This window comes from Daphnia pulicaria, unplaced genomic scaffold, assembly GCF_021234035.1.
Source record: "Daphnia pulicaria isolate SC F1-1A unplaced genomic scaffold, SC_F0-13Bv2 h1tg000218l, whole genome shotgun sequence".
In the NCBI taxonomy this organism is placed as follows: Eukaryota; Metazoa; Arthropoda; class Branchiopoda; order Diplostraca; family Daphniidae; genus Daphnia; species Daphnia pulicaria.
Window position 1 is genome coordinate 5,001 of NW_025804895.1, and position 10,000 is coordinate 15,000.

Consider the following 10,000-nt stretch of genomic DNA (forward strand, 5'->3'; position numbering starts at 1 on the left):
TGGTTTCATATTTTCGAAGGCGCTGCGAAAGAAGCATGCGATGCCATAACGCGATGAACGGTACTAGGAAAATAAAAGAGACGGGAGAAAAACAATCAAATACCGGCTAAGAGAAATCAAAAAAAGGAAAAAGACACTTCTTTTAACCTTCTATCATTCTCACAAGCTTTCTTATTCATGTGTTTTCTTTGACCCCGCAACTTTAGATTTTTTCTCTTCGCGCACACCACAGAAGAATCACCGACACACGACTCAACCACAACCACGCCCGCTACTCATACGATAGATGCAACACATCACGCCCGTCACTAGGTCGGCTTTCGCCTGCGGCTTAGGATCGACTGACTCATGTCCAACCACTGTTCACATGAAACCCTTCTCCGCGTCAGTCCTCCAGGATCCCTCTGGAGTATTTGCTACTACCACCAAGATCTGCACCGACGGCGGCTCCGGGCAGGCTCACGCCCACAACCCTTCTACGCTCACCGTCGCGACCCCCCTACTCGTCGGGGCCTCAGCGCCGTCGCTCTCTTCGAGCTGACACGGACGTTATTCGCTCTGCCGACCGACGGCCCGGTATAGGCACGACGCTATAGCGCCTCCCATTTTAAGGGCTAGTTGCTTCGGCAGGTGAGTTGTTACACACTCCTGAGCGGATTCCGACCTCCATGGCCACCGTCCTGCTGTCTTTAGCAACCAACTCCTTTTCGTGGGATCCGAAATGTGCGTCGTTTAGGCGCCTTAACCGGGCGTTTGGTTCATCCCACAGCGCCAGTTCTGCTTACCAAAAATGGCCCACTGGGCGCTCAGATTCAAATCAATTGCCGCGGCCTCAATCAAGGAAAAAGGCCGGGCTTCTCACCCATTGAAAGTTTGAGAATAGGTTGAGGTCGTTTCGACCCCAAGGCCTCTAATCATTCGCTTTACCGGATGAAACTCCGTTTGTTCTCTTTGCGAGCACCAGCTATCCTGAGGGAAACTTCGGGGGGAACCAGCTACTAGATGGTTCGATTAGTCTTTCGCCCCTATACCCAACTCCGACGATCGATTTGCACGTCAGAATCGCTGCGGACCTCCACCAGGGTTTCCCCTGGCTTCGTCCTGGCCAGGCATAGGTCACCATCTTTCGGGTCCCAACGTGTGCGCTCTGGGTTCGTCCGGCCGACTCGACCAAACCCTTTTAAGGGGGAAAGATCTCGCGAGCATTCGGACGCCCTGGGGTTGCGCCCGCTCTGTTCGAGACGGGATCACCCCTCGCGGATGCACCCTCATCGGGGCCGCTTCACTTTCATTGCGCCTCGCGAGTTTAGTTTGATAATTTCTCGACGACTTGCGCACATGTTAGACTCCTTGGTCCGTGTTTCAAGACGGGTCGGGTGGGACCCGACTTCTACTCTCCGCTCTGGGCCTCCACAGGTTGAGCACCGCAACTTTTTCTCTTTTACAAAAAAAAGCTACGACACCTCCCGGGAGGAGACAGGTCACGACCGGGCAGTACTGTTGGGAAACGCCGCGCTCGTCATCGCGGCACCCGCGAAGGTAACCACGAAACTCGCTAACGGACGCCCCGTGTAACAGACACCCAGTCGGTCGCGGAGTCCTACTAGGCCCCCCACTTGCGGACCTTGGCGTGGCTATTGCGATCGCAGAACGACTTATGCAAGAGAGCCGCCAATTCAGGCAGTCTCCATGCAGCGTTAAGGGCATACAACCAAGTGCCGGGAGCGGGGACTTGTTCGACCTTCGAGGGCCCACCCGTTTAACCCCCTGAACGGTTTCACGCACTCTTGAACTCTCTCTTCAAAGTTCTTTTCAACTTTCCCTCGCGGTACTTGTTCGCTATCGGTCTCGTGGCGATATTTAGCCTTAGAAGGAGTTTACCTCCCGCTTAGGGCTGCACGCTCAAGCAACCCGACTCTTGGGAAGGGATCCGATGCACGGTCTCGGCTCGTCTTATCTACGGGCCTGACACCCTCTGTGGGTTGCTCGCCCCGTTCATGGAGACTTGGACGATAGATACCGGACAGACGCGCACGATCCTCCCGAACACCACATTCCTCGGCACCCGCTCAACCGGGCGCGAGGTTCGGTGCTGGGCTCATCCCTGTTCGCTCGCCGCTACTAAGGGAATCCTTGTTAGTTTCTTTTCCTCCGCTTACTGATATGCTTAAGTTCAGCGGGTAGTCTCATCTAAACTGAGGTCAGAATGAATTGTTTGTTTTCAAAAGGAGACAACACTTTATCTAGCTCGGCAGACTTTGGCGTTTTAAAGCCGGGAAAGATTGAATAATTGCCGGTTCAAATTTTTTTTTTTCGAAATAAAGCGAGTCTCTCGTTATTCGCAAAAATTAATTTACGAAAAGTGACAGGGCGTCCTGCGGCTTTTTGTATTGAAACAACGCGTCGTGCGCGAACCAAGCTTGCATAACGAGCGGTTAGAGTGAGTGATAATTCGCGGTGGTCGACACTTCGACACGCCCGGCGCACACACACAACTAAACTCGCGTTGAAGCGGTATATCGCGCACACGCAGCCGACACCTTGTTCGAGAAGATGTGTTTATTTCTAAAATTTTTTTTTGAGTTGGCTCAAAAATTTCCCATCTGTTTTGCCATCGAAAAAGGTTTCTTTTGAATAGAGAGGAAAAAAACAAAACAGGGCGAACCTTCTTTTATTTTTCCCCCTTTTTTGTATTTGAGGCATCGCGGACACTTAAGTCGCGCGGCACCCAGACGTTAGAGATTCGGGAGCTTTTATGCGGTCAGGCCGGGTGAAAAATAAATCTCGCCGCGACCCAACATGCAAAACCAAGACTGAAAAAATCTCTGTTCGTTCATCATTCGACCGACCCTCAGTCAGATGTGGCCCGAGCGAGAAGCTGGGCCGCCATTTACGTTCAAGATTTCGATGCTCCATGTGTTCTGCAGTTCGCATGGATTAGCGCACTTTGCTGCGCTCTTCATCGATCCACGAGCCTAGTGATCCACCGTTCAGGGTCGTATATAAAACGACATATTCGTTTTCTTCTCTCTTTTTCTCCAACCCGCCCAAGCAAATGAATGCGAGGGCGGAGAAAGAAAGCCAGAAAGAAAATGTTCCGATAAACACTCGTACTAGAATTTGGGTTTAGTGTGTTATTGTGATTTTGAATTCTTCCTACTTCATCGAGAGGGCGAAGGGCAAGCTTAAAAAACATTCGGTTTTCAACGGCATAGTGTCGGGCTTTGGAGTGTTAGTCTATACGACGCACACGCACGCAACCACGAGTATCTACGCCCGAAAAGAACGTCCAGAGTAAAGTCTCACACTTTCGTCCCCCACCGAGAATCAAAAAATCCCGAAGACGAAGAGAGAAACAAAAAAAAACAATTTCGATTGGGCGTATCCGCTTTAAACCACCGCGCATCAGAGCGCCTGATACCCGTTCAAAATCTTGATGTTTTTTTTTTTTCCGACTCTCCATCCACCGAGTTTTTATTTTTCAAAGTGTTTGATTTAGGGACTAAGACTTTATAAAATCTCCTTTATTGTTCCTTCGGTACTCGCGGCCCAGGCGGGCTATCGTATTCTTCACTCTACTAACGTCAACACTGTGAGCGCCGCTAAAGGTCGAATGAATCTATAGAGACATTCACCATCGAAGCAGGAAGAATTTGCTCACGGCCATAGACCAAATCGAAAGACTTTGTGTTTTTTTTTGAGCCGAGAGGAAAGAAAAATCAATTTGAAAAGGCGAATCCGCTTTAAACCACCGCGCATCAGAGCGCCTGATACCCGTTCAAAATAAATGATTTTCTTCCGTCAACCCACACATAGTTCATACGATGTCTTACGCCGAAAGACTTTTGATGGGGTTTTTTTGTTTTGCAACTTTTAGTTGTTTCGTGCTCAACCAAAGCCATATGCGCAAAACATTTGTCTTGTTCGTTTATGATCCTTCCGCAGGTTCACCTACGGAAACCTTGTTACGACTTTTACTTCCTCTAAAGGATCAAGTTCGACCATCTTTCAGTCTCGCCGTTGGTAGGCACCGCACGGGCAGAGATTGCTCCCCACTCGACGGCACCCCGACAAGCCCGTCCGAAGGCCTCACTAAATCATTCAATCGGTAGTAGCGACGGGCGGTGTGTACAAAGGGCAGGGACGTAATCGACGCGGGCTAGTGACCCGCGCCTACTAGGGATTCCTGGTTCATGGGGATCATTGCAGTCCCCAATCCCAACCACGAAGGAGGTTCAGCGGTTACCCGGTCCTTTCGGACAGGGAGAGTGAAACACGCTGATTCCTTCAGTGTAGCGCGCGTGCGGCCCAGGACATCTAAGGGCATCACAGACCTGTTATTGCTCACTGTCACGCGGCTGGACGCCGCTTGTCCCTCTAAGAAGACTGCGTGACGGACGCGAGAGCAGAAGGTATCGCCGGGGATGACGACGACCGAATAACAATAGAGCCAGCCCCCGCGAGACATTCCCGACAAAGCCCCGCCATACCTCATCCGCCAGGCAACCAACCCGTGAAGGCCGTACACCCGACGAACAGAGCACAACGAAACCAAGCCGAGAGATTGCCTCACTAAAGGAACCAGTCCCACCGAGACCCGAATCGCCGCCACCTGATCCCGACGCCTCCGTACTCCCTTCGGTTTCAATTGATAAAACCCGTCACCTATTTAGCAGGCTAGAGTCTCGTTCGTTATCGGAATTAACCAGACAAATCGCTCCACCAACTAAGAACGGCCATGCACCACCACCCACCGAATCAAGAAAGAGCTCTCAATCTGTCAATCCTTCCAGTGTCCGGGCCTGGTGAGGTTTCCCGTGTTGAGTCAAATTAAGCCGCAGGCTCCACTCCTGGTGGTGCCCTTCCGTCAATTCCTTTAAGTTTCAGCTTTGCAACCATACTTCCCCCGGAACCCAAAGACTTTGGTTTCCCGGAAGCTGCCCGTCGAGTCATTGGAGTAACTCCGACGGATTGCTGGTTGGCATCGTTTATGGTTAGAACTAGGGCGGTATCTGATCGCCTTCGAACCTCTAACTTTCGTTCTTGATCAAGGAAAACATTCTTGGCAAATGCCTTCGCTGTTGTTCGTCTTGCGGCGGTCCAAGAATTTCACCTCTGTCGCCGCAGTACGAATGCCCCCGTCCGTCTCTATTGACCATTACCTCGGGTCCAAAAGTAAAAGACCAGCAAAATCGGACCGAGGTCCTATTCCATCATTCCATGCTGCGATATTCAGGCGTTGGGATACACCTGCTTTGAGCACTCTAATTTGTTCAAAGTAAACGTTGCCGGCCGCCCGAGACACCCGGTGAAGGGCACCCCGAACGATTGACTGGGTGGAGCGAATCGAGTCAACTACGACCAAAATTTAAAAAAGAACCCGAAAGAACTTTCCAACTCTGGCCGCAGATACAACAACGACGCACCGACCACCACTCCGGCGATGTTGTCCGACCGTGAAGAGAGTCGGGCTTTGACACCCGGGCTCCCAGAGCGTGAAACGCAACACCCTTGATTCAGAGCGGCGCCGCCCGGCCGAAGACAGACATCCGACTACGAGCTTTTTAACCGCAACAACTTTAATATACGCTATTGGAGCTGGAGTTACCGCGGCTGCTGGCACCAGACTTGCCCTCCAATGGTTCCTCGTTAAAGGATTTAAAGTGTACTCATTCCAATCACGGGGCCTCGGAAGAGTCCCGTATCGTTATTTTTCGTCACTACCTCCCCGTGCCGGGAGTGGGTAATTTGCGCGCCTGCTGCCTTCCTTGGATGTGGTAGCCGTTTCTCAGGCTCCCTCTCCGGAATCGAACCCCGATTCCCCGTTACCCGTTGCAACCATGGTAGGCGCGTAACCTACCATCGACAGTTGATAAGGCAGACATTTGAAAGATACGTCGCCGGCGCGAAGGCCGTGCGATCGGCGTGAAGTTATCCAGAGTCACCAAAATTGGTACGGTGCGCGAGCCCGAAAGCCCGGCCCCGACTGGTTTTGATCTAATAAAAGCACCTCTTCTGCGAGCCCGAAAGCCCGCAGTCGAGGCTCGAGTGCATGTATTAGCTCTAGAATTACCACAGTTATCCAAGTAGGATGGAGTGGATCTAAGGAACCATAACTGATTTATTGAGCCATTCGCGGTTTCGCCGTCTAGCGGCTTGTACTTAGACATGCATGGCTTAATCTTTGAGACAAGCATATGCTACTGGCAGGATCAACCAGGTATTTCGTGTATGTTTGTTTGATATGCATCCGGCGAGTTGCGGGTTTTTATTTCGCCCACGCATCACCAAACACACACCAAATCAACACGTTTTTCGTTTTTTTTCTTTTTCTTCGGAAACTAAAATTTTTGATCGCAACGCCTGGCGTGTCACAGCGAGTCCCAGTGAAGAGAAACACCGATCCGATCCGTTTGTTGGATTTTTTTCATTTCAATTTCCAAAGTCAAAGACCATTCAACGGTCTATGAGCCCAAAGTGAATCGGATTCATTCGACCGGTCTTGATATATTCATCAACTTTTTTTCCCGTATTACGGTTTTCGACGGTCATATGTGGCGTGCTGTATGCTCATAAGTCAAGCCTGCTTTACTAAGCTGACAAGCATACATCTTTTAAATTTTTGTGGGCTCAGAGTTTTATTTTTATTTTTCCACCGCCGAGGCACACTCTCGCATCACCCCGCACGACACACACACACACACACACCTCACCGCTCAACGGTCACACGAGGCAGAATTTTCCGCAAAGACTTTCGAAGAGAAAGAGAAAACTCGGAACAACCGCGGTCAGAGGCCAGCATAGAGGCATCGTATAGAAAGTCATGGGCGGAAAAAAACAAATCATTTCAAGTCGAGACAAGCAACCAGACTACCCCTATAAAAGTGCGCAATTCTTTAAGAGTTCACCGAAGAATGACCGAGATCAAGTATGCACGAAACGAACATATTCCAAGGGCAGCTGAATAAGCGATTCTGCGCCGAAGCGCGAGAAAAGCAAGCGGTACACCGATGGGGATCGTTTTTTTTATCGTGTTAGATTCGTTGTTGTCAAGCAAGGATTCTCAAAATGTTTTTTGCATTGCACCCAAGTTTCGTACTGATTACTTGTCGCAGACCGGTGACTGTCAAAAAAAAATTTTTTACGTTTTTTCTTGAGAGGTCACTGCCTACACACAACTCCGGGCGGGCCGTACACTCACAGCCGTTTGAATTCTCCCTTCGTGTGTCATGGCCATAACTGAGCGTACATCTTACCGGGCGCCGAGTTGATCTGGCTTGTTCGATGAACGTTCGGGATACGTACAATCGATATAGCTCCAACCGTAACTCGTTTGTAATTACGCCGGCCATACTCAGCGGGCGCTCAGCTCAGCTCTCGATATCTTCCGTCGAAGGGAAGTTCGTAGTAAAAGAGAGTCAGAGTCGACGCCACATTTTGCGGTCCTCGCATCTCATCCGATTTTTGAATTTTATAGATTTGCCATCACTTCCACCCAATTCTCTCGTATATTTCAATCTCTTGACTTTGTCCGACCGGGCCGTCTTCGCCCCCCTTCAACTCCGTCCATCTCCACTTCTGTGTTCCACACAACGAGCTTCCGTCAAACGGCAAAATGTGAAATATGCGCACGCCGCACGAAATAATTTGAAAGCGTTCTGTTTGGTGGCTTTTTTATTTTTTATCTCTCGGCTCACACACACACACACACATTTCCGCCTGAACGGTAATTTTTTTTTGATACGGTGTCAAAAAGTGAAAAGACGCGCACCATTTTCTTTTCTCTTCCGTATCGTCGCTGACGGTAAACGCTGATGGTTATGATGCCGTAAGTTTGGAAGAAAGAATCTTTCCCGTCTTGTCTTGTTACGGTAAAATAACAAAGAACAAGCGTCCGATTTCTCTCACAGACGGCCACAGACAAACCACACGTGCCGAAGAAACGAAACGTCCGAAACCAAAAAAATGTTTGACGCGCGCACCTCTTCTGAACTTTTCGACCAAGAGTCGTTGGATCGAGTGACGAGCTTCTCAGCTGTCGCACCAATCGGTGAAGCGGGCGTTTGAATTCCCGTCCACATCGCGGTTCGGATATATTTTTACATATACCGACCATCGGAAATTTCGAAAACGGTTTTACCGAAGGAATGATATTTCACACACCGACAGCTCATCGAGTTCGTCTCCGTTCAACGGTTTTTTTTTTTTAAGACTTTTTGATCGCATGGGGCTAAACTGGTTAGAGCAAAGCCGCGATCCAAGCAGTGAAAAAAAAACAAAGACAGTGCAAGCGCGATCGAACGGAATCGAAACTAAAATCATGTGAAGTGGCGGGCGGAAAGGAGCTCAGCTACGGTGGAAATGAAACTACAACTAACGCCGAACCGGACAACTTCCCATTCTGCGTCTTCGTTTCATTTCCCAAAGCTCCCCGTCGATACCAAAGTTTTTGCGTCGAAGCTACTAAAGAAATTTCGCGCTTTCCTTTTCGCCTCTTTCGCCTTCCCTTCGATATCTATCCAACCACCGGCTTCGACTTTATTTCTTTCACCCGTCTATTCGCCCGATAGTCGACGGTCGGCCATTCTTTGGTATCGGCCAGGCGGACTAACAAGAAGTAAGACTCGTTTGAAAAATTTGGACCGGGCTTTACAATCGCTGCTTGTCGTAATGTCGCAAATTTGAAAAAAATTTTCAATTCGAGAAACCAAACTATTCGACACTTCGAAAATTTTTGGGACTCTGAAAATTTTTCCGAGTTTAGGAATCGAGACCTCTTCTATACTAAGGAAAACCACTAATGTTCCGCCGCATAATGTCTCCGTTTTCCGGCTCATTTTTAGCGATTGGACGGGGACATTGCCCCATCCAACCGCCAGCCGACTTTCAGGAACCGTCGTTTTCAAAGTTGGGACTTAGAAAATTTTCGACGAGTGGGAATTTTTTACGGTCGCAAGTCATCACGACACGCCCGACCAACCCATTTGAGAGCCGCCACGCCTCGACGGTGTGACGGCTTTTTTTCGAATCGACGGGTCTCGCTCACTCCTCTCTCGCGCCGACCAGAGGCCGGGCGAGAGAGTCGTTGCCAAACACCGTCGTCGGAAATGGGAGAATTTGAGTGGGAATTTTTTACGGTCGCGAGTCATCACGACACGCCCGACCAACCCATTTGAGAGCCGCCACGCCTCGACGGTGTGACGGCTTTTTTTCGAATCGACGGGTCTCGCTCACTCCTCTCTCGCGCCGACCAGAGGCCGGGCGAGAGAGTCGTTGCCAAACACCGTCGTCGGAAATGGGAGAATTTGAGTGGGAATTTTTTACGGTCGCGAGTCATCACGACACGCCCGACCAACCCACTTGAGAGCCGCCACGCCTCGACGGTGTGACGGCTTCTCTTTTCGAATCGACGGGTCTCGCTCACTCCTCTCTCGCGCCGACCAGTGGCCGGGCGAGAGAGTCGTTGCCAAACACCGTCGTCGGAAATCGAGAAATTTTCATTTCCATTTCCATTTTTTTTCATCGGCCTTTATACGTCCAAGTCCCGCCAACCACGTCACTACCACGTCGTCGGGACTTAGAAAAATTTTTCAATTTTTCGGACTTAGAAAATTTTTCAACTTTCTTTTTTTCGACAACCTCTTCCCTATATAGGAAAGTAGTGGATGTTCCGGGCAGTAACTGTACGAAAAAGTCGATTTCCGAATTTTTGCCGGACTTTCACCTGAGCTCAGGCCGGGCCGCCCGCTCAACTGCCGCCCGGTCACCACCAAAAACCGGTCTTGGAAATTTTCGGACTTAGAAAATTTTTCAACTTTTTTCTTTCTCGACAACCTCTTCCCTATATAGGAAAGTAGTGGATGTTCCGGGCAGTAACTGTACGAAAAAGTTGATTTCCGAAATTTTGCCGGGCTTTCACCAGAGCTCAGGCGGGGCTTACCATCACACCCGCCGACCGGTCACCACCAAAAACCGGTCTTGGAAATTTTAGGACTTAGAA

At 49.9% G+C, this 10,000-nt stretch overlaps 3 non-coding genes across 3 annotated transcripts in view; all 3 read right to left on the minus strand.

Moving 5' to 3' along the window:
* Positions 1-2,204, minus strand: part of LOC124319912 — a 4,577-nt gene extending 2,373 nt beyond the window's left edge. Inside the window, exon 1 of the ribosomal RNA XR_006913606.1 lies at positions 1-2,204. This exon is cut by the window's left edge and continues 2,373 nt beyond it. This is a non-coding gene — a ribosomal RNA (large subunit ribosomal RNA).
* Positions 2,205-2,845: 641 nt separating this feature from the next.
* LOC124319911 lies at positions 2,846-2,998 on the minus strand. Its single transcript, XR_006913605.1, has one exon. It is a non-coding gene; the product is annotated as a 5.8S ribosomal RNA (ribosomal RNA).
* Positions 2,999-3,928: 930 nt separating this feature from the next.
* LOC124319915 lies at positions 3,929-6,223 on the minus strand. The gene has a single exon (XR_006913608.1). It is a non-coding gene; the product is annotated as a small subunit ribosomal RNA (ribosomal RNA).
* Between the last annotated feature and the right edge of the window lie 3,777 nt (positions 6,224-10,000).